At 45.9% G+C, this 25,738-nt stretch overlaps 1 protein-coding gene across 4 annotated transcripts in view; it reads right to left on the reverse strand.

Moving 5' to 3' along the window:
• LOC137783872 (disabled homolog 2-interacting protein-like) overlaps positions 1-25,738 on the reverse strand; it is a 108,419-nt gene that overhangs the window by 71,936 nt on the left and 10,745 nt on the right. Inside the window, exon 1 of one of the 4 annotated variants that reach the window (XM_068574212.1) lies at positions 18,288-18,383. The exons of 2 other annotated variants lie outside the window; for them this stretch is intronic. The gene's annotated coding sequence lies outside the window, so the exon portion shown is untranslated. Of the gene's footprint in view, positions 1-10,201; positions 10,222-18,287; positions 18,384-25,738 lie in introns of those variants that run through there. One more of the 4 variants, XM_068574213.1, reaches the window with a different exon arrangement.

Below are 25,738 nucleotides of genomic sequence, written 5' to 3' on the forward strand. Positions count from 1 at the left end.
GATCATGACAGCAGTTCCCTACTACAACACACACACACACACACACACACACACACACAGTCTGCTGTATGTCGACAGGCTGTTTTCAGGATGCGGGATGGCAGTGATCTTCAGCTATTTACCTCCCCAAATCATTCCCAGGCTCTGGCAATATATATATATATATATATATATATATATATATATATATATATATATATATATATATATATATATATATATATATATATATGGATGGATCAAGGCGGATTAGCCCGCACCTGTCCTCCTGTTATTGGAGTCTTTCGGGTGCTTAGAAGCGCCGCGTCACCGGGCCGAGGTGTGGGGGGGCGGGGGGGGAGGGGCAGGCAAGGACACGGCCCGTAAAGAGATGAGACAAAAAAAAAAACAGAACGTAATCCCGGGTGAAGCCTGGAGATGAGGAGGAGCGCTCTCACTTCAACCGCCTCGCGTCTCCGCTTCCCATCATCTGATCCCCGAGGAAATGGATCGTATGGTACTTCCCCTCCGTTTTATATATATATATATATATATATATATATATATATATATATATATATATATATATATATATATATATATATATATATATTCTTTTGGACCCTTTGGCCTGATTCGGAAAATTAAGGCAAAAATGATCAAAGCACACGAGTTGCCTGTGATGATTAGCGCAGCGTCTTTGTTTCACTGAAACAAGACTCTTAATCTCAGAGAGGATGCTCGGGCACAAGCAGATCAAAGGGCTAATCTGTTGGAGAGAAAACAGGAAGTTAAGTTCTGAACTTTACATTTTTTATTTTCTTTTGGTGGGGAGGTTCGGGGCGGGGGGGGGGGGGGATAATACTTAAATCAGATTAACACTTTGAGACACGCATCATTAATTCCAGCCTCCCTGTGCAGACGAATGTGACTGATGCAAAATGGGAAAGCCGAGTGTCGCGACCATGTCACCCCATCTAGCCGCCTCACGTCTATCCTCACACACACACACACACACACACACACACACACACACACACGCAGCTACATCACAAACAGCCCTGACAGAAGCTAAGCATGACGCAGTAGCGCAGATCAAAAGTGTTTCTTGATAATGACCCACTGAGAGTACGATTCCCTGCAATAACTGTCAGCGGTAATGCATTATTGAGTTGTTATTGAGGAGTTCAAACACTTGCTGGCTGGCAAGCTGCTGGCTGCAGCTCTCTCTCTTTCTCTCCCTCTCCCTCTCTCTCTCTCTCTCTTTACGGTTGTGATGTTTCACGGTTTCCACGTTTGGTTGTTGCTTCGCCTCACTGCGTTGCAGTCGGGTGCATCTCTAAGAGCCTCAGTGAGCTCATCACTCCCGTCCAGTTCACGTCATTTGCTTTGTTGTTTCCGTAGCCGTCTTCCCATCGCCGTTACACTTCTTCCTCTGCTGACGGTGCGTTCACGACTTCCTTTTCCTGTCATTTGCCCCCCCTCTCCCCTTTTTACACGACACAGTTGAACATTTTGGGGGATGATCGCTCGACGTAAAGCTGGAGCCAGGAGGCGGTTAGCTTAGCTTAGCATAGAGACTGGCAACAGGAAGAGAGGGAGGGGCGGAGCGGACAGCCCCGGCTCTGGTTCGACGGTCACAAAATCTGCTTTTTGTTTCAGCCGCACACATTGTCGTTATCGATGCGAGGTTGCCAGGCAACTAGCGGTGACCACCGGAGTGAGATTTTCCAAAGAGCTCGGAAACTTTTTGGTTTGTTCCCATCGCGAGTTGTCAGGGAGGCGGAACATTAAATGTGCAAGATTAAACTGACAAAAATGACTGAACGAAAAGAAACATAAATGTTATGGATATAGAGGTCTTTAAAAGTGCAGCAGCAATGTGTGTGTGTGTGTGTGTGTGTTTATGCATCTTTCATGCACATTCTGACCAATGCATTTCCATGACTTTTAACAAAATTTTCATTATTTTAAACCAAATTCTTTTGACTTTTAACCAAATTTCCATGAGCAGAAATGTAGTGAAATCTGTGTGTGAACAGTAAAAAGTGATCAAATGTAGTATTTAAACTAACAATGAGGATTCAAAGCATACAGTAAACCTTAAATGACACAACTGAATGAGAGACAATAGTTTGATTAAAATAATAAACATTTATATAGATGTCTGTATGTGTGCTGCTTATATTTTGAGCCTTTTTCTTTTAAGAGCATATTCATTATTTCAAACTCAGCGTACATGAACGTCATGAACACATGAATATAACACATTTACACAACTTTTACTACACTTGTATGGGATTTGTAGTTTTTTTTTCAAGGCCTGGAAAAAAACATTTTCAAAATGTCCATGAGCGTATGAACACCTGTCTGTTGTGTAACAGCTGCCAGCTGGTGTTTAGGCTCTTTTAAGTGTAAATACGATTCAGCAAAGAATAGATTTAGATGAATGGGAAAGAAAAACTAGACGGGGCAGAGAGCGAACCCGCTGGTTTGGGTAATGAAGACACAACAATCCCTGATGTCGCTCTCTATCTGACACCCGTCCAAAATAATATGATGGTGGAAAGAAGAGACGCTCCACTTTCATCCACTTCTCCACCAAAGTGTCCCTCGAGTTCAGGAGAACTTTTCTACGCGCTCGGGCAAAGTCCTTTACAATTTTAAAAAGATGTTATGTTTGATACGAAGACTGCAGATGAAGAGAAAGACAGATTATAAAGTCTTTTTTGGCACAAAAAGGCAGTATTCCACTTTTCACAGGACAAAGAGTTTGATTGCATCGAGCGGCAGAAGAAGTGAGAACAGACAAAGACAATGTCACCGACCTCTGCAAAAGAAGGGGAAACGGCTCCAAAGTGTGTGTGTGTGTGTGTGTGTGTGTGTGTGTGTGTGTGTGTGTGTGTGTGTGTGTGTGTGTGTGTGTGTAGGGGGGTTAAACCACGCTGATACAAGTCTTTCCATCACAGATAATGACGCGCTGACGTGCGCACACATGCTGAGAAAACAATAAACACATGAGCTCACGCAGCTGCCACCTGATCCGTCCCAGTGACAGTGTGTACACACACACACACACACACACACACACACACACACACACACACACACACACACACACACACAGAGAGAGAGAGCGAGAGAGAGAGAGGCGACGGCAACTTCCTTTACGATAATCTGCCGTGCAGCTCGTTGGAGAGAAACAAAAAAAAAAAAACTTTTTAGACGGCGTCTCCAACGAGACACATTTCAGCGATATCGCATCATCCGTATCGCTCCGGGCTCATCGGAGTGTTTACTTGAGAGGAGAGTCTTATTGCAAGGATTCAGAGGAAACACACACACACACACACGGACAAACACATACTGAGAGGCGGGCAGTTTGAATAATATGGTCTCATCGTGTTTGTGTGATTCGATACTCGTGTAAATATTGCAATAGCGAGAGATGGAGTTTCGGGAGAATCGTAAAAATGCGTCTGTTCTTTATTGTTTGCACTTTGCTTTGAGCAGTATCGTGATTTCACTACATTCTAATTTAAAACAACTTTTTTAATAGATTAAACATACAAGTAAACTCCATGAAGTAATCTCTCACTCTGAGGAAACGGAAACACACCAATTCTCATGTTACGCACTGAAGAAAACCGACTATTTGTATCCCATCTCTGCCTCTAAACACTAACTGGAGCTTTTCCAGAGGAACTTGTTGCATCAAGTATTACTTTCATATGAAAAGCACATCACGGCCTACGATGTGAATGCAAAGCGGCAGAAGAACATTCTCTTGCTTCCTATTGATTAACTTACAACAGTCATCATGAATCCTGCTGAGCTGATCCACATGAAAGCCCCCAGAGGACACACACAGACACGCAGCCACAAGTCCGGGGACTGAACAAAGCACGACCGCAACTTCTTTCAACTCCCTCCTCCCTCCCCGACCGCGAGAAATCAAAGCGTGCATCGTCGCCCTCGACGGCGGCCTCGTTCTTCATCTGGTGAACGACCTCCGCTCGCCTCCGTCTGCGAGTCGCTGCGTTCATGTGCAGCGTGTAAAAAAAAGAAAGAAGCTTTTTTTGCGAGGAGGGAGCTCGCACTTAAGCCACAGAGATCAAGGCGGAGGAGTGTGTTGGCGTGCGTGTGTGTGTGTGTGTGTGTTTTTGCTTAACTGAATGACACAGAGGACAGACTTCAAAGCAACTCTTTCATCAGATAGAGAAGCAAAACAAATCGGGCACCTGCAAACACTCTGTTTGTCTCTTCGGCGTGAGTGCGGCGCTCTTTTGTCTGCCTCCGACTACTGAGGACAAACCGCCCTGACGTGAGGAAAGTTATCTACACACACACACACACACTGACAAACACAAGCCAGGTTTGAGTCTCGGACATAAGCGAGACGAAACGATTTTTTTCCTGCACCGATCTCCTTTTGCCTGGAGGAAAGTTTGCATCACATCCCCGCAGCAGCCGCGCTCCAGCCTTTGACTCACGATCGCGGTGGGCAAGTTACGGCCAGTTTTGACCAGAATCAAAATCAAAATTGGCGGGAGATTTCAGAGATGTTTTCTGTTCTGGGCCGATTTATCGCGATAAACCTTCAAACACCGTCTCCTCGCCCAGCGGCGACCAGAACGGCGCTCAGAGAGGAGTGAGAAACTTGAGAACACGGGCCGAAAGAAAAAGTTATTCGGTTGCAGAAAACTCAACTCGCTGCCTTCTAAGTGTTTTTTAGATAGATAGATAGATATGTACTTAATTAATCCCTAAACTCACAGGCAAAAGAAAGCGCCCTGAACTAGCGCTTAGCCGCGAGCTGTTTCCGAGGGCCAATTTCAGAGAAGCATCGGCGTGTGAATAGCGACGCCAAACCGTCAACTTGATGCGTTCCTCCGTGAACGCACGAGCAAAGAAAACAAACGGATGGGCAAGAACAGCGAGTTCGCCACGGGTTCAAAAAGTAATGCGGTTCAAATGTGAACAATATTTCACGCAGTTTACAAAGAGATGAACACTACCAACAGGTATCAGCTCATCAGACACACAGCCACTGGATTGACTGTATCTTGTGAGCTTTGTGCAGGAACAAAGTGGTTAAAAAAACACTGCCGCGTGGTGAACTTTCCCTTGTGTTTCTCGCAATACTAGTATACTATTAGTAGTATTTATTACCCCTGCTGGCGGGCGGCCGGGTGCGGCTGCGGGACCGGCTTCGCTGACGCTGCAGTCGGGACTTGCCCAGGAATCTGTAGTAGTACGAGGGTCTCCCGGATCCCTTCCTGGTGACCCCAGCCATGGCGAGGTATCCTCTCTGCAAACACTTGGAAGTCCGTCCTCTGGGATCTGGTGTCAGTGCAGGTGAACTCCAGGCAACGTTCTCCAGGCTCCTACGGTTTGTTTGTTTTTCAAATCGCAAACTTCACTTGAGTGTTCTTGCGGACGCTCTCGGCTCCTCGAGTTTAAAAAAAAAAAAAAAGTCCTCTTTGATTGTGCAGTGATCAGATCCCCTCCATCGTGAAACCGTTTCCCATTGCAGAGAAAGAGAGCGAGCATTAAAACCATCAAACACCCACAGAGTCCTCCTGGATTGTGTCGCGATCAGATTCCCTGCGTGGCGAGAGCATTTCCCATTGGAAAGAGAGAGAGGGAAAGAGGATTAAAACATCACACATCCGCCTCTGTTCAAGACTAGCGTCCTGTCCCAAAAGCTCAGACTCAAAGCTCCACCTTTGAACACTCCTCTCCCCCCCCCCCCCTCAAAGTTTTCCCACAGTGAGACCCCAGAGGCTCGATGTCCGGAATACCGCGCGAGTGTGTATCCTGAAGCACAGGAAAGCCGTCGCTGTTCCCGGCGACCGAGTGCTACCAAAGGAATTTTATAGACAGACGGTCAGAAAGCCATAAAGAGGCTCCTGGAACGCACTCTGTGTGCATCCTCAAACCACTATCTTCAACTCCTGTGACTCTGTGTGTGTGTGTGTGTGCGAGTGTGTGTGTGTGTGTGCGAGAGAGTGGGAGAGCGTGTGCTTTGTGTTTGGGAACAACAGCAGGAAAAAGTTTGGGCTTCATAGAAAACATGCGTCCCGTAAAAAGGCTTCGGCGGAACGGAGTGAACAGACGGCGGACTGCAGGAGGTCGTGCTTTCCGCCCGGCGACCGCTGCCGGCTGGCGGGTGAGACGAGTGTGACAACAACAACAACAACAACGGGATAAAAACAAAAAAAAACACTCCACACTCCCGCTGTGAGAGACTCCCGATCCGGTGACAGCGTCAGTCGTGTTCCTGGTTTTGCAACTTCAAACCGCTGGAGACGAGACGGGAAAGAAAAGGGCCCGACGGGGAGCGGCGGCCTATCAGCAGCAGATGTGAGGGAGCCGAGCAGCGGCCAATCACAGCGGAGGAGAGGGTCAGGCGGAAGGGTGTATAGTACATAGCTGGTCATAATCCTGTGTGTGTGTGTGTGTGTGTGTGTGTGTGTGTGTGTAAGCTCGGGCTGCGTGATGTTTGCACTTTCTCCATTGTGCTGGGAATCAGATTCTCCCGTTTCTAGTTTCTTTCATGAAATAGAGTGAATTTCTATACAATTCTATATTCTGAGAAGAGCATTTATTAGTATATGTGTGTATATATAAATACATATTCATATTTCCATGACTTAACCAAATTTCCATGACAGTAAAAAGTGATCAAATGTAGTATTTAAACTAACAATGAGGATTCAAAGCATACAGTAAACCTTAAATAACACAAATGGATGAGACACAATAGTTTGATTAAAAGAATAAACATTTATATCGATGCCTGTATGTATGCTGCTTATATGTTGAGCCTCTTTCTTTTAAAAGCATATTCATTATTTCAAACTCTGCATAAATGAACGTCATGAACACATGAATATAACACGTTTACTCGACTTTGACTAAAACTTTCGGGACTTTTCCAGGCTTGGAAATACCCATTTTAAAAAAATTCCATGACTTTTCCATGTTTTTACATGAGCGTAGGATCTCTGAGCTTTGTGTTTGTGGAGCGGTGTCACAGAGGTCAGCGAGGCCGGCTTCACATTCTCACACAGTTCCTATTTGTCTCGCAACTTAAAAGTGACCGAAATCCTCTGGTTTTTCTCAGGTCGTCCCCTCTGCAGTCATTTAAACCTTCCTCTGCTGCTCTCTCGCTCTGCACGTTCACAATGATGCCGCTTGTGGCCCAGTTTTTTTGTCGTTTGTTGAGTTTTTTTGTCGTTACCTGAGCCCATAAAACCCACAGCGACAGACTGCCGCAGCGCGTGCACACGTGTCTGTATGCGTCCGACACAGAGCCGGCTGTTCTCCCCCCTCCCCTCACAGAGAGAGTTTAACCAGTAACCATTAGTCAGCGTGCATCGAGTCGGCGCCCTGTAGCAGAAAGGAGCGTAAAGGCCTTCAGGTTAACGTGTTGGGACACACACACACACACACACACACACACACACACAGCGTGTAGTCTGTGGGTTTTAAGACGTCTCATGAATACAGACACATTAATTACACATCGGATTGCAAGGTCTGGCCTGTGTAACAGTCCCCAGTGGGAACATCTACCTACAATGAGCTCCTGTAGGACGGGAGGGTCACGCAGAGTGTGTGTGCTGCTGCCGGCCTCCTCTCGGGGCGAATAACAGGTCAGGGGGAAAAAGGTAAAGTGGACCACAGGGTTCGGTTTTTAAGGGGAATGCCAGGTGGGAACTTCCAGGCAGTATGGGGACGACCATTGATTCCCTAAACTGGTCTGTGACGTTGCACGTTGGCCACATTAGAGGAAGCCCAGCGGTTCTGTTGCAACAGTTGTCCTCACGCCCCAAGGAGAGGTTTGGTGGGATTCAAAGAGCAAAACCAACGATCGGGGGATCAAATAGAAGGGATTTGCTTTGCTTGCTGAAGCCTAAGAAACACGTCGTTGTCCCGCGAACACTGTTTTGCTGCCACCATCAGTCGGCATGTAGTTTCAGGGCCCCGGCTGTTTTTAGGGAATGATTTGAGCCTTTCTTTGAACTTTAAATTACACGTCTGGAAGCCAAACCGCTGGGCTCGGGGCCCGCGTGTCACAGCCGGTATTAAGACGTACCCACTCATCACTGTTGAGGGTTTTTTGGGTCATTTTTGTACTATTGACCCGACGATCCCTTTGTGTTGGACGTGGCGCTGTGTGGGGGGTGCGATGCAAAAAAAATGCTGATTTTCACGTTCCTTTATTCCACCCAGGCGTTCGCACGAGGTGTTTAATACGTCCGCTTTCCGTCCTCGTCAGCGTTCTGAATCGTTCGTTAAAACAAAAGCTTTTTGGAAACAACAAGACATACTGATGACTTAAATGGAAATGCATTGAGAATGAACGCGTCGGGTTTTACTGCTGCGTTCAGCCGGAGCCGAGGATTTGAGAGAATTTATGTGCGGCCTCGCGGGAGGGAGGGAGAGGGGGGTGACGTCACTTCTTGTTCTCCCTTTTTTTACGATCTCGACACGCGGCCGAAAGGAGGAAAGAAACCCCGTTACATCAGGATTAACAGGTGAAAACAAAGGGAACACGTACTACCTGATGGAGAGAGCAGTGGAGGGACCAGAAGCCACATGGTGCAACGTGGAACAGATGTCTCGCGTTTGTTCCCAAGTTTTATTCATTTCTAACGTTACCTTGAAAGAGTTCAACGGGCTCAGCTTGACAAATGCACATTAAATATCTAATATATATATATATATATTTATGGTAGTTTTCATGAAGAAGCGTACCGTGAGAAACGAGCGCCGGTACATCTCCTATATACGTATGTCTCCTCATCAATTACTCCAGTGAACACTAGTGATTAAAATATATCGCTGTGAAGTGAAATGTCACGAAAGGGAGAGAGAAAGAGGAGAAAGAGGAGGGAGAGAGACGGAACTTTTTAAGCTCTAGAAACGCTACTTAGTGATGCTGGTGATCCATCCAAGTGGAACTAATTCCACTTTCGGAGCCCCAAAAAAAAAAAAAGAGGAGGAAAAAAGAGAGACGTATCGATTCTCCGCCCGGCTCACTCTATCGTCTCAAAATGGGTCGCCACACACACACACACACACACACACGCACACACACAGACACACACGCGCACACAGACACACACACCGGCTATTACACCTAAAATATAGCCGGCCATTAGAACAAAAACACCTCAGATTGAGTCACGGAGCCGGCCGGCGGGTGATGAGAAGCCGTAAAGATCGGAGGGGCAAAACCCTGCTGGTCTGGAAACGACAACACGTATATTGGTATGGATCCCTGACAGTGTGTGTGTGTGTGTGTGTGTGTGTGTGGGGGGGGGGGGGTGGGAGACGATTGATGGCCGCCGCTGCTCCATTCTCCTTGGGCAGATACTATTTTACCCTCTAAAAAGACAAGTTGACTTTATTATATATAATAAAGCCGCTGCTGCGTCGGTGGTAAACAGCAGCAGACTTATAGGAGACAGGTGACAGAGACGAGTCGCTCTCTGTTATATAAAGAGGTGTTTCTATTATTTTGGCCTTCCCCTAATTGAGGCTTGCTGGGGTGGATTAAATAATACAAAACATAAATCAAACTCAACAAGCAGAAATGACCAAACTGTTTAATAAACATTATAACCTTTGTGGAGGGTTTCATTGCAGGACTGTTGCATTAAACTGCGTTAGCTTCATTCAGCTAGGGGTACCTAATAAACTGGCTACTTAGGGCTGCAGCTAACAGTCGCTCCATTAGTGATTAACTTGAGGATTATTCCATTAACTGTTCTATCAAATAAGACAAAGAAACTTTAACTATTGTCGCACGATTTGCAAGTAACTTTTCTGGTGGTCAACTTATGGATTATTATAGATGTATGCAAACAATTCATAATACACAATAACATACTTTATGTGTATGTCTATATATTATCTGGCTATCTCACATATGTATGCATCTATATGTACACACAGACACAGAGGCATGTGTGTGACCTCAGGATGATCCAAACTGCTCATCACAACCGTGTTGCTACTGCCCCCTTGTGGAGAACACGGTGACGTACAACGGAGGGTGTGTTGCAGTCGTGACGCTGCAAACTGTCCTGTTGCTGGATGTATGAAATGCACTGCAGATGAGAGCTTTCAGAGCCGGCGTTTACCGCACAGGTGCTTTAAAATATAAGTCCCTTATGAAATAAAATAAGACACAAAAAAAAGACTTAACTGCACTGGACTCGAATCCTGCGTCCTGCTCGTCTTTGATTGCACAGCGACGCAGTAAAAGGAGTCAGGAAACAAGACAGAGCTAACCGCGGCGGCACTTTGGTACATTACGCTGCCGACATCTCAACAGCGCTGTCCAATCCACTCGCAATTAATCCACAGAAATTTGGCGGAGGGAAGACAAACAGATGGAGACGGAGGAATCCAGCAACCCGCTCGAATAACAGATAATAGGAGGAGAGGGGTTGTCTGTTCTCGACTAAATGTTCTCTTCACAGGGAAAGTGGAGCATCTGAGAGGATTAAAGGGACGTCCGGAGGGAGATCAAAAGCGCCGTCATCTAACAAAAAAATCTGTTTTTTTCCCCCCGAGACGACCTTTAACAGCGACGCGGAATTCTAAATGCGCTGGCCTTCTTTTCAAGGAAGGCCACGGCTCCCCACGTCGAGTGAGCCGGCCTTTAAGGAATGTCTCTCTGACAATGTAATGCTCCGCGGTGCCATGGTGACAGTCTGCTGCCATCTATCCATGCACCACCAGCACCATCATCACCACCACCAGCACAAAAGGCCAAATTGCAGAACTCAACTGTACAAGACCAGAGAACAGAGGAGTGTGTGTGTGTGTGTGTGTGTGTGTGTGTGTGTGTGTGTGTGTGTGTGTGACGCCGTTGGCCGGAGACAAACAGACACGCAATGTAGAGAGGGGCCGAAGTATGCAATGATTAAAAAGTGAAGAGCGTAAATAATCAGTGAGAGAAGGAGAGAGAGAGAGAGAGAGAGAGAGAGAGAGGCCTTTTGCTAATGAAGCGACCCCTTGTACACAAATCCTGTATTTCTATGTCTCTACATCAAGGGCCGGTGCTCGGTTCGTCCGTTCCGGGCCACCGTAATATGTAGAAATAAACTGCTCGTTCTAAAAAGGTTTTAAAAAATCTCATTTTCAGATGATTTATTACCAAAGAAAACATTTTATTCTATTTCTGCCAATAGATACGCCTCTATGACATTTTTTGTGTGCAAAAAAAAAAGCAAGAAACGGACTAAAAAGTGCTCTGATTGCATTTTAACTCTCATACAAGACAACTGTAAATAGAGATAAGTGTGTCTCATAACTCGAAATGAGGCTGCAGCTCCTTCGTCCACCTGTCCGGTAGCTCGCTCTCCACTCGCCAATTTGACCTTTTTGTGAGAGAAAACGGTAAGATCTTCAACCTGCCGATCATCCCACCTAAAGGGCCGGAAACCCCCCAAAAAATGTGTCACTGTTCCTCCGGCTTGATTAACGACCCGCTGATCACAACAGCTGGCGACTAATTACCTGTTGATCATCATATTGACTTTAGCTGGAATTCGGCCTCATGCTTCCACCCCCGTGTCACACACACACACACACACACGCGCACACACACACACACACACGGCCATGTGCGACGCCCCGCCACAGAGACAATGTCGGGATTACAGTGAGAATAGCTTCACATTCTGCTGTTGACATTTGGGCGAATGCTTACACAGGGAAATCAATCCTCTGGAGATCAAACAAACAAGACCGGGGACCAGCAAAACAACACACACACACACTTAGACACACACACACACTCACTCACATCTGCAGACTCGTCTATACTGAACAAATTGAGGCTTCATCGATGCCACGTGCGTGGCGTGAGCGTGTTCATGCTCCGTCCTTCAAGGAATCCTGTTATTCTCTTTTTTTTACCTATTCTATTCTTTAAATCCCAGGTCAAACGGCTAAGGAAGTGGACGACAGTCACACATCTCTCTTCTCAAATCTCTCGGTGTCCCACATGCGGGCGCGCGTGAGAGTCGGCAGCGATTCGCCCGCCCGGTCCCACGCTTTGATTCACATCCCTCCCCCTTTTTTCTGCTCGCTTCTCCGTCACTTCGCCGCGAGCAAAAGAGTCGAGGTGCTGAAATATCGCCGTAACTAATCCAAAAGAGACGGGACGAGGGTATGAAGATGCAGGCGAAGAAAAAAGAAGAAAAAGATTTTAAAAAGGACAAGAGAGAGCCAGGAGCCGGTTTTATGGCCCACGAAACGTGTCATTACAGAAGTGGGACTGTAGCGCTTCAATTATCCTCCTCTTTAGTTCATTCCTGAGCTTTTTATTGCTGCTCTTTCTAACAACCCCCTCTCTCCCTCTCTCTTTAAACAAGTGAGGAAGACTCCACTCCTCTTCCTCCTCCTCCTTCTGTCTTTGCTCACTCAGCTTCACGTTTACACTCAAAACTAAAAACCGCACGTAGACATCTCTCTCACAACATCTGACTCTATAGACGCTGGAATTTATGGAATTGCGTCTCGGCCCACATTCGGGTCACGACTTCCCATTTAGCCACAGAGACGCCATTGTCGTATGAACAATAGGAATAATTTGTTAAACGACCGTGTGAAATTTAAGTGGTCCGCAGAGTGAGACTGAGGAGGGGGGCTCGGGGTTTGGCAGCGTTACGAGGCAAAAACGCCGGAGCGGGCAATTAATGGAACTGTAAAAAACTTCCTCATCCATCAACCTTCGACCTCGGACGACGTGCAAACGTGTCGGATTTGTAGTGGAGCGCAGGCGGCCGCTTCAATCTCTCCGATTGTATTTGTGTAGAGCCGGTCCTCTCCAGACAAATGCAAAACGTACACTCACGCCACGCACAATGAACATTCAGGGCCTGCGGGGGAGGCGGGGGGAGGAGGGGCTCAACGACGATGTCACTCCATCTCAAGGTGTTTATCGTGCGTCAGTCCGAGAGACCGGTCCTTCACATCTGAAGAGACAGCGGCAGTAACAGAGAAGCCTCTCACTAGAGAGGCTTCTGGACAAGAGAACTGAAGGGAAAACGTCATTTCCTGTTTTCGCAACAAGTCTTTCGGATTCCAGTTGCTTTCAGACCGACTCAAACACGCGGCGAGACCGACAAAACCCGCAAGTCTGTTTGCTCCTCAATGTGGCGTGAAAGAGCCGTCCTCCCCCCCGACCCAACGAGCGAGGGACTCCACATGCGAGCTACAATCTCACAGTCGCTCTCTCCAACACACATGCACAGACGGCCGCCGTGTTCGCGGGCATGTCCGTGTGCACAGACACACTGCCATGCCCGCCGTGTTCGCGGGCATGTCCGTGTGCACAGACACACTGCCCGCCGTGTTCGCGGGCATGTCCGTGTCCTTTCCTCGGACGACATTGACGTCGTCAGCGAGGCCGGAGGGAGGAAACGGGCAGATTTGGAGTTCTGTGCTTAAACGCTTCATTCTCTGCATCTTTTTCTCAAAAGTGGTCCAGCCCTCTGCGACAAAAGACACAACTTCTGCTCCACGCAGTGTGTACATACACATGTGTGCAGTGTGTAGCTATTCAGGGCGATGGAGGGCAGGACTCAGGAGGAGCAGAACTATCTGGGATGGAGCGATCTCCACAAGTTGGATCGGCGTCTTAAAATCATTTCTCAGTTATTATAAAATCAGTTATCATAACCACAGATAAACTCCTTTTTTAACTATATTCAATATCTGCACAAAAGAATTGTGTGTGTGTGTGTGTGTCGAAGTAGAGAGTTATGCGACAGGAAATGAGGTACGTTGGGAGTGGAGTTCATTTCCCCCTCTTTCCTGTTTTCTGTTTTGTCTCAGCAGGTTGGACTTCTTACATCACCACGCTGTGTGTGTGTGTATGTGTGTGTGTTTGAGAGAGTGTGTGTGTGTATGTGTCTCTGTGCGTACACACACTGTCTGGTCAACTGAGAAAAGGATTTGGTAAACGGAGAGCAGGCCGTGCAGTAACCCGTCCTGTGGGGCTGCACGTCAGAGTGCAACACTTTGCTTTTTGGTTTTATTTAATAATTCATCGCGTCGCCTCAGATCCTTTCAGATGAACCCCCCTCCACTGCCCCTTCGGCCTTGAGAGACTATTTCCACACTTGATAGCTGTTTCATGGTGTCTCTGAAAGACGAGCGACATGAGACGAGTTTGATCTGGAGTTCAAGCTTTTCCTCTTTTTCCCCCATCGGTGCCTCAAACATTATACACCAGCTGAAGGTGCACTTAGGAAGCAGAGGAGGGGGGGGGGGGGGGTTAATGTCTCTTTACAGATTTGATTAGCCACCAGTCACTCTGGGTCTCTGTGATGAAAGTCCTCATTTGCATCGTTGCGCAACATTACGTCACATTTGGACAATTACTGTAATAAGAAACTAAATAAAAGCCATCACGGCCATCTTGTCTTGGGAGTGAAACCCATAATTCACCGAGTATGCGCTCCTCAAAGCCGCCAGGCTCCACCGACACCAATCGCAAACGAGAGACTCGGCTCCACCGCGGTGCATGCTGTCACACAAACGTGGCGCTCCCGTGGCCCTCTGCATTAGAAAGAGGTGTGCACGCTCACCATGACCTGGAATAAAGTCGTACCGTTCAAAAAATAACATCAACGGCATTTGCAGTGTTTTAAAGTCAAACTCGAGACGCTCCGTCATCTCTGGGCTCGTCGAGCGCTCGGCGGGGGGTCCGGGCGGTGCTTTCTCAGACAGGACGGCCCAGTCACCTTCACGCCACACTGACGACTTTGCATATGCAAATACGTGCACACGATCACGCAGATCGCCGGCGCCCGCTGAGACGTTTGCTTCCAGGAACCGTCTTCGATCATCATCTGATGCCAAAACGTCTGAGCTGTCGACGGACCCGCAGTTATTTTAGAGTCTTTTTAGAATGGTATGGGGTTGTATCATCATTGTGTCGTCATTGTATGAAGTGCGCTTCCTCCACGAGCGTTAACACCTCGCAGCCAACCGGGGTCGCACTTGAGGCGCACTTGTGGAAGTTTTGAACGATTTGAAAGCACGTTCCTCTCCTGTCCGATAAAAACGTCTGTCTTTTGGCGAGGAAGGACGGTGAAAATATTCTAAATACAATGCAGCATTTCTTTCAGGGGGCTATCCTTCACGAGCTTTGCTTCCATGTGACTAATGTCTGCTTATCCGAGCCGTGCTGCAGGTTATAGAAGGATTATAGATGAGCACCTCCATAAGGCCGCTCTGGAACGCGTGCGCTATCCCTTTAAGATGTATACATACGGCAAACAAACACACCGTTTATAATTTAGTTTATATCCGCAGAAAGCCAAAGTTTTCTGTGTCCCTGAATCCGGGTTTTGAGCGCTTAATTGCTCCGACAAAGAAACGATGAATACTTTCCCTCATTCGCCGCCAGCGGGACCGAAGACAACGAAATGTTAATCGATTCAGATATTAATAAGCAATCAGTGCACAACAGGGCACACTTCAGCCGCCTGCACAAACATGCAATCTGAAAGAGGAGCGGTGCATTTATCTCATATACACACACACACACACACACACACACACGTTGTGGATGTGCAGAAGGCGTAATTGTACGGTTCACCAACAAAACTCACATTTATGTCTGTCAAACAAATATCAAGATCCCTGTTCTGTTGTCTGTGATTCATGGCTTCTGACTAATTACATACCTGCTTCTTCAGAGAGAGAGTGTGAGCGTGTGTGTGTGTGTGTGTGTGTGTGTGTGTGTGTCTCTCTTTGGTGAAGGAGAGTGGAGGAAAAAGAGGGCCGGTCCTGCTTGTGAAAGCCTGTACGCCACGGTGAGGTGTTTGCAGCTTTAATATAGAAGTGATTTAGTTTTCTCATTCACACACACACACACACACACACACACACACACACACACACACACACACACACACACACACTATATTCAGTATTAGCACAGGGAGAAACTTCTAAATAAATCACAGTCTCTATCATCACTTTGCCAGTTTTGGATTTCACAATACAAAAAAAATGAATAAATACACCTGAACAAGTACACTCAAGATTCAAGATACCGATCTTGAATCTTTTTAAATTCCTCTCTTCGGTGAAACGTGTACCAGTCTGCCTTCAGCACAATACAATAAACACAGTTAGCGCCCTCGTCGCCGTGTTTATCCCGTGAGCGAGTCCACGCCGAGGCTAACGAGGCTAACGAGGCTAACGAGGCTAACAGGCGGCGGTGATAGCAGGGAGTGACGCTGGGATGCTGGCGTCTCTATAGCAGCAGTTTATCACAGCCGCCAATCACCGAGTCATCACTTTTCTGCAGAGAACTACTTCCACTTTCACCGTCTGAGACTCGGGCCGCTTCCCCCCGCTGATAAAAGATGTTACTGAGAGGAAGAGACGGTAGTTTCACTTCACAGGAACGACAATGAGACACAGAGAGCAGGAGGGAGGCGATGTAGAGAGGAGTCACAACAATGTCAGATGATGATGGAAACGTTCATTTAGAAAATGACTCAGTCAGTCATGCTTTAGTGTAGTTTATGCTTTAGTTGTAGAATTAATTATCTAAAGCTGTTTTTTGTAATTATTTGGTTTTTCATTTGTCAAGAAAGGATTTCTTTTTTTTGGGGCAAAACGCAAATTACAATTGATCCAGATTGATAATAAAGTGCAACATCAAGTGAAACATTTACTAGTTTTAAGCTTCTCGAATGTGACGCCTGCTGCTTTTCTGCTTTTTGTTTCACCAGAAAATTGAAGATGTCGCCTTGTTTCACTATCATGAATTATTTAAAATGTTAAATGTAATATATATATATATAAATATATATATATATATATATATATATATATATATATATATATATATATATATATATATATATATATATATATATAAATATATATATATATAAATATATATATATATATATATATATAAATATATATATATATAAATATATATATATATATATATAAATATATATATATATATATATATATATATATATATAAATATATATATATATATATATATATATAAATATATATATATATATATATATATATATATATAAATATATATATAAATATATATATATATATATATATATATAAATATATATATATATATATATATATATAAATATATATATATATATATATATATATATATATATATATATATATATATATATTGCATCCTTGCCAATAAATCGAAGAACCAAGTTTTCCGGCTGTAATCTACAGTCCAGATCCCCGTTGACCTCCGACCTCTTTCCTCCTGATCCGTCTGACGCTCCGGTTCGCTCACCTTCCTCTCCGGTGACTCGGCCGCCTGAGGAATGCCGTTCCAGTCGCTCCATAATTCCCGCTCAGTGTTCCCAGTAACCCCCTCCTCCCTCCTCTCCTGCTGCTCCCAGCCTACTTCCTTCCCCACACAGCTGCTGGCCCGGCCCGGCGTTCTCTAATAATAGGACAACAATGCCCGCCCCGCGGCCGGACGCTCCACACCACTACAGAGAAAACTTTTGTGTGGAACCTGAAAGAGTGTTGTCGTGTTACTCCCCCACACTGAAACGTACCAGAACCGACGAGTCATTTACACGTCACTACGATTACTGGACTGTTGACGTTCGACAGACTGCAGCGTGTAAACACATGTTGGTGGCGGCTGCATGACGCTCCGGCGAGCTGCTATCTGCGGCGGCGTGGAGAGAAAACACTGTAATCGCACAGGAGCTGATAAATGAGGGCTGCGCGTACGCTAAAAGGAGCTAAACACCACCTTGGAGCGGGACTGCACCTAAGCACACGTTGTGAATAAAATGTCACTTTTATGTTGCAGCAAAGCTGCACAAAACTGCACACACAAACACCTAAAAGGAGGGGAGGGGAGAAACGTCTCTTTCCTCATCTTCTGCTGTCTGCAAAAGCTCAGAATCACACGTCGCGGCTTTTTGTGTGTCTGCTGCCACATCTCACTTCTCCGGGGCGAAAAGAAGACGGCTTGCTCCCCTTTTACACTCGCGGTGCGATAGCGTTGCCTCTCTGGCACGTGAAGAGCTCACACAGACACACACACACACACACACACACACACACACACCTCCTCCGCCATTCCACCGAGAGAGCAAAGCCAACAGAAAAGATCCCACAATCCTCCTGGAACTCAGACCCCCTTCTTCTTCTCCTACTTGTTTTGTTCCCCCGCTCCTCTCAGTGAAAGGAGAGAAGAGTTGGGTTTTTTTAAAGAATGGAAAGCTAGCGCTCACCTCAGACACGGTCCGGCCGCCGCAGGGAAAGCAGAAGGAACATCATCCTCGATCCGCGTGGAAAACCAAGAGCAACAAGTAGCAAACTCCAGAGATTCCTCCACCTCCTCCCCTCTCGCTCTCTCTCTCTCTCTCGCACTCCTGCTTCCTCGCTCTGTTTTGCACTCATTCAAGGCTGCAGTAGCACTAAATATGCGTGTGTGTGTGTGTGTGTGCGTGCGTGTATGTGTGTATGTGAAATCCTGTGGACTCCTGCAGGGGTATTGACTCTTAGCAGGGTTCAGGTCCTCCCCCTTCTTAGGATCACACAGCGAGGGGGCGAGAGAGAGAGAGAGAGAGAGAGAGAGAGAGAGAGAGAGAGAGAGAGAGAAAAGCTCTCACTCACCCTCACACACACACACACACAGCGGGTAAGAGAATCCTCTCTTTGTCTTTTGTTGCTTTCTCTTACTTCCTCGCTCCGTGTTTTCAAATGTGTGTAACTCCTTTCAAACAGGCAAGCGAATAGGAGAGAGAGAGACTGTGTGTGCATGTGCGTGTATGTGTGTGTGTGCGTGTGTGTACACAGGGAATGCTGTCGTGCTTCAGCGGCCGGGAGTAGGAGGGAGGAGGAGGGAAGAGGAGGAGGGAAGAGGAGGAGAGAGGAGGCGGAGTTGAGACCTCAGAGAGCCGAATTCCTCGACCTCGCATCCGACCAATCAGAGGCCTTGTTGTGGTTGACCAAAAAACCGCCGGGCCGGGCCGAGGCCTCACTGCCACACACTCCAGCTTTAAGGCATTAGCCGTGCAGTTTGCCGAGCGCTTAGCCGAACATTCTGCAGCGGCGGCGTAGCGGGCGAACCGTTAACCGTTTCTGCCTCGGGGCGAACGGCGTTCCTGCTCTTTAAAACGTTAAATACAATGAAAAAAAAACTTTATTTGTGTTTTACATTGACACACAAAGGGAGTGTGAAGTCTCAAGATATGAACTGAAATCAAGTCGCAACACAAAAACTAAGACAAAACTAACAAAAGGTAGCCGGTGTGCTGCAGCGTGAGGATGTTTCCTCATCTCTTCCCACGGCCCTCCTCCCTCCTCTCCTCCCTCACTCTCTTCCTCCCTCACTCCCTCCCTCCTTCTAAAGAACAGTCCTCTCATGTTTCGGCTGCGGTCCTTGGCCAGACATTTGTCAAGCGAGGCATTTGTCCACAAAAGGTGACAAGAGATCTACCCCTCCCTCCTCCTGCATTCACACCCGTTAACTGCTACCTCAGCTTTTAAAGACGATAAGGCTCTCGTAGTAGTAGTAGTAGTAGTAGTAGTAGTAGTAGTAGTAGTAGTAGTAGTAGAAGAAGGCCGACAGTGACAATGGCTGTTTATCTTTGGATCACGAGGACCACGTTCGCCGTCTTAGTTTAGCGCGTTAGCATGCTAATTAGCACTAAATGCAAAAAAAAGATGGTGGAAATGTTTTCGTTTTGAAGACGTTTTGGTCGTAAACTGAAGAACTGAAATTGATACGCTCAAAGTTTTCTGTGGAATTAATTTGGCATCCATCCCCGCAAAAAACAACAACAATAAAACACTATTGTCAACATCATAGTGGCAGGACGGGGAAAGAGGAGGATCAGTAAAGTCACGAGGATTCAGCATTTATTAACCATGCTAATAAATGCTAATAAATGACAACCATACGCAATCAGGCCAAAAAGTTTGGCTTAAATTTCACCTTCAACGAGCGATGACCAGGGAAACCCCGCTGAAACCCAGGGAGTGAAAGTAAAACTGGGAACCCAAGCGATGACATCACGAGTGTGTGCTCTGTTGTGTGTGTGTGTGCTAGCGGTGACATCACGAGTGTGTGCTGTTGTGTGTGTGTGTGCTGTAAGGTTACACCGGGACGTCCACTCTGACACGCCTCTCCTTTCATCTTCCTCTCTGTTTGTCTCGCCAATCCCTCACTCCCCACCCCTTGTTTGTTTTGCCCAGGCGGTGTCGGGGTGTGTGTGTGTGTGTGTGTGTGTTCATATCCGAGAACGTGTGAAAAGGTAACGACATGCATCCTGCAGCCACGGTGTCAAAAAACACCTTTTTTTTTTGTTCGAGCACACAGATGTTTGGGTACGAGCATGTGGAACAAGAAATGACACACACACACACACACACACACACACACACACACACACACACTAAAAAGTCAGGTTTCACCCATTTTTTACATAATTACACTTTTAACACTTGAAAATAGTTGTATTGTTGTATACTTTCAATAAATATTACACAAAAACATACTTTAAGTGAAAGTTCTGTCCAATTATGTACTTTGAACTTGTATTTATTATATATTTCAAACTGTATGCTCCCAAGGGAACAGTGTGTTTTGTTGAGTGCGACACAAAACAAAAGTAATGCATGAACGGCTGAGTCAGAGATAAAAGTTGACACATGGAAGTGAAAGCAAATCCAAAGTCTGGCATTGAAGCTCCGGGTTTTCTGAGCTTTCATCTGTTTTATTTAATAATTTAAACCCTTATTATAACATATATGGTTGTTTTTTTAAACAGACAAAAACATAGTAGCCTTCAGTGCTTCTTTTGAAGTCCAGAAATATGACTGGTCAGTGGATTATGTCCGTCTGCATCACAGTTACGTCTTAACCTCATGTCCACGTGCAGAAGAAGAGTGTGTAAAGCTTTTAAAGACAGAAAAACACAAACTTAAAATCCAACTTTGGAAAGTTTTATGTGGAATAGTTTCATCCTCCCATCAGCGTTGCCACTGAAATAAATACTCACAACAACGAAGAAGGAAAAATACAAAAAAACAGTGACTAAGATCAGCTTATCTTGTGATTACAACGTCCTCCTTCGATTAGCATCTCCCGGGAGAGGAAGAGCTCAAGTGTGCTCGTCTTTCTTTCTGGCTGAACAAGTTTATTCTCATATCGTCGATATTTTCCAACTCTCCCTCCTTCCTTCCTTCCTTCACGTCTCTCTCTCCCTCTCTCCTCCTCAGTGTGCGACCGGCACATTTACACAAAACAAAGAAACATGAACAGCATCTTCCTTTTGTTGTGCAGCGTAACAAGCTCAAGACCGAGCACACACGCTCCAATTTTCCTTGATTTTAAGTTTCCTCCTTCCCCCCTCCTTCCCTCCCTCCTCAGTGCTGTTGACCGACAGCCTCCCATCAGGGAGGCTCTCTCTTACAAATGGGCCAAATGGAGTCGTGCCACTGCTGCTGCTGCTGGCCGCATGTCAGCTCTCTGAGGTTATTGCTTAGCTCGGCTCATACGCCGTTATTTATACTCGCCGTCACCGGACTAGTTTTCATGTGTCATGTCACGCTGTTGCTTTGCAATCTGCCATTTCTTCTCTTTGTGACCGACGGTGCAGAAACATGCCGTTCCATCCGAAGAGGGTACGACTTCTTTCTCCATTTAATCCACTTTAGTGTGAAGAGATAAACTCTTTCTCTACTTTGTAGATACAAAATGGAGTTGGTCAGGAACCATGCGAGAGAGGACTGGAGTCAGTAATGGCTTCTTTTTTTGGGATCCCCTGAACTTTACCTCCATTTGGCTCTGAGTGAGCTACCTCAAGATGCCAGTATTCAGATTACAGGCTAGTACTGGATGTACTTTCACTTTTAGCAGTGAGTTTATTTGATTTGACTGACATTTCTCGGAAAAAAAAGGTTGACAGTTTAAAAACGGAGCACAATAAAGAGGGAAACTAAATTACATGTATTTGCCTTATTGTGGTTGCATACCAAAAGAGACAAATGACATCCTTCAGGAGACAAAGAACATCACAGTCAGCAGATTGTTTCCTCTGGAGACTCTGGAGTGTCTTCTTTACAACCGCTATTAAAAAAATCCCTCAATCCTAAATTACAAAGTACGACACGATGACATCAAAGTCACCTATGGAACAAGTGATTTTCCTCTCTCTCCACACACATAAAACTGGTCTCAAAGCACAAACTATTAAATCTGGGTTTGGTTCGAGTTCCTGGAATAATATGGTTGAAAAAAAAAATGCTTTCTGAATATTTCACGGGGGAAAGCATGCGGAAAGCATGCGGATCGCAGCAGACGAACCCGACCGCCGCAGCCGCATTTGGACTTTTAAGTCAGAGATTCATCCAAATATGTTGTGTAGCGTCTACACTAACGTGTCCTTGGCATCGTGGAAGGCACCTCGGCGTGTGGCGGTCCATGTATGTGTCGACAAAGCAACAAAACGCACACTGCTGAGGTCTTCCCTCTCTTTTTGTATACAGCCATTTCTAATTTTTTTTTTATCAGTGTAGCAGTATCCATTATGCAAATAGCCACGGCGAGCCTCTTGTGTGTCTGCACGGCTGAGCGCAGATGTGTGTGATGCCCTTTTTTTTCCTCCACAGATAAAATCAAATACAAGCACGGAGGCAAATATCCCATCACGAGCAGCCACTCGGGATACACAATCTGAATATTCTTGTGCAAGATGTCAGGACGTAACGGCGACACTCACACAGTGGTTCAGTCCTGACCGGTTAAAGATGTATAAAAAAAGGTTACGTCTGCTCTTCATGTCACAGTAGCATCCAACCCACAAACTGGAAGCCATCGGGGCTGGTTTATCTAAGATAAGCCTGCCACGGACATTCTTTTCCAGCCCAATGAATCCAAATGCCACCGGCCTGGACCTTTTTGCAGGAGCGTGACGAGCAGCGTGCCGTTTGTGTTCACGCTAATCTAAATGCTTCGGATAACGCTGGCGTGGAGAACAAGCGCCTGACTCTGCAGTTCCCCTCCGCTCTGCAGAGCTTCACGTCGATTGTTTGCTCGGCTGTCCGGCACCAGAACTCTACTGTATTTTTTCATTCGCTGCTCTGAGAACGGCATTTTTTTTGGGGGGGGGCCCAATATTTGTTGGTGGAGACCAAAAACAGAGCTAAACACAAAGTGAATGATGGACATTTGTCTGCATTGTTGCATCTGTGACTCAGTGGGTTGTCCTGTAATCACAAGGTTGGCATAGTTGAATGCAGAAATGGTTGAATTTATGCAGGGACGGGTTAAACGGAGAGGCGGTAAGCAAATGAGCAGCTGTAAAACATATGTTTCACAATAAAAGGCCCTTTTTTTGCCGCTTGTAATCTTTCTGCTTGCAGTAATAGAGTTGTTGTTAAAGAAGAATAGGCACCAAGATATTTCAATTCCTATTTTTTTTAATTTTTTAGTTAACCTTTATTTAACCAGGTCGGTCCCGTTGAGGTACAATGACCTCTTTTCCAAGGGAAGCCTGTTTCAACAGTCACAAGACACACAGACATAACAGGTGAAATACATTAAAAGATAAGACAGAAGCACTGAAGCTCCAGATTTACACCAAAACAAGAAGTGCGAGTCTTTAAAAGTTAAAGGAGCTCATCAACCTTGAAATTTTGGAGTTTTTTTTGCAGTGCATTCCAAGCAGCAGGTGCAGCGAACTTAAAACAGTGCTTACCAAATTCAGAGTGAACTTTGGGCATATTTAATAAATAAAACTCACTGGGACGTAAGCAGTAATTGCTCTGGGATATAAAGATGTAGTTACATAAATGGGGGGAGACGACCAAAGATAGGCTTGGAAATAAAAATATGCCAATGACATAAGGCGGCGTGTGTTTATATAAATGAGCCTTTACATTGAAAGTTCTCCTATATATTTTGTCGTACTGCCGCGGGAGAGAAAACTTCAAACAGACGAGATTTGTTTGGAAGCTACAAAAGTACCAACAGCTGAACACACACAAGCCTTTTTTTTTTTCGGTCTCCTGCACAGACATGAGTCGAGTCTCGCACACTTGTTCGAGGGGTGAGGAGGAGGAGGAGGAGGAAAAGGAGGAGGCGGCGCTGGTTGGCAACCTGCTCGGAGACTGGTGAGACGACGGTCCATCTCGGGCGTGTCTCGACTGCAGCTGGCAACGGAAACGCAAACCAGTGCTGCGGGAAAAGACTTCACGAAGTGAAGACAGTCGACAAAGTCTCAACCCAGTTTCTTTTTTGTCGGGAGTTTGATCCCGAACCTTCAACCGCAAGTCTCAAGAGACCCTGAACCAGCCCCTGAGCCAGATCCTCATTTTGTCAAAACATCTTTTAAACGAATGTAAGCTTCAGAAAAACATGCGCAGGTCCGCACCAACGTGTTTGCAGCCGGACACAGGGGCAGACTAAACATCAAGTCTGCGTCGCTCTAAACTCTTCAGACGAGGCTGCGACCTGTCAAAGTCTTGTGCGCAACAGAATAAACTGCACGTGACCGTTAAGCCTGGTGTAAGATAACGTTTCCTCTTAAAAAGTAGATTAAAATTCATAAGCCGACAGCCCGGTTCTCCTACATCCACACACCCAGCTTCACAGTCTGGCTGCGACAACACAAGCGAGACTAAATATTTTATTAAAAGCTGAACATTCTTTAAGACAGAAAGGCCTGTAGCGCTTTCCACCCCCGACGAGACCGCAGTTACATCTGGATGAAAATCAGAAACCATCATTCACTTCAAAATGGAAAATGACAGAAGAGCCTCTGGTGCATCCACAAAACAAAAGTCTTTCTGGTGAAATCTCAACTGGTTTAACCCCTCGTCTAATAAAAGTACAATGCCCCTGTGCTTTTCCCCCTCCAGTACACGAGCAACCTTTCCAACTAGGACACGAGCATGCAGACCTATTTACATGTCAATGAAGGCCGTGGATGAGGACTTTGTTCTGCCTCCCCTCCTTTTTTATGTTTCTCTTTAACCTTCCTCCCGCTCGCTCGTGGATGGGCTCATTTGTGCACCACTTGCCATGTCCACACCACCTCGTTTCCATTTAGAAAAAGACGTTTTCCTCTCACCGAGACGGCGTTTTAGAGCACCGGAAAAAACAGATCCAAACAACTCAAAACAGCCTTGATTAAATGTAGCATTGCATGAATACTACACTGCTGCTGACGTGCAGAGGGAGAAAGACGCGATTGGAGCGGCGGCATCAGTCTGAGGTCACGGTCACGCGTGAAACGCTCTCCAGAGCTGTAAGAACAGAAAACTACAAAACCCACAATCTGGTCAACTTTGCTAATATGGAGTACAACAACCTTTCTGGTAGCAACGCCACTCATAAAGTACGGTGCGGTTGGCGAGGACGTCCCGCATCAGCAACTATTCTGTCGATAGAATGAGGATCCGGGGTCGATGCAGTTGCTTTTGCTTCGAGCTTGATGCAGACAGCAGATCTGCTCTATAAGCTGTGTAATATATGAAAATAACTTGTATATAATCAGCAATGCTGTTGGACCTATTACAAATGGAAACAGTGATGTCTGTGCTTGTGTGTGTGAAAATGAATGCCTTCAAGCCAGAGGAAGCGTGACCTCTTCTTGAGGATTGCCTCAAGTGAGATGAGGTAATGTGCCTTTCTACTCTTTTATATTTATACTCATGACCTGCAGAAGGGATC

The sequence above is a fragment of the Clinocottus analis genome, unplaced genomic scaffold (assembly GCF_023055335.1).
Source record: "Clinocottus analis isolate CAN_PGR_092001 unplaced genomic scaffold, fCliAna1.0.p SCAF_13, whole genome shotgun sequence".
NCBI lineage: Eukaryota > Metazoa > Chordata > Actinopteri > Perciformes > Cottidae > Clinocottus > Clinocottus analis.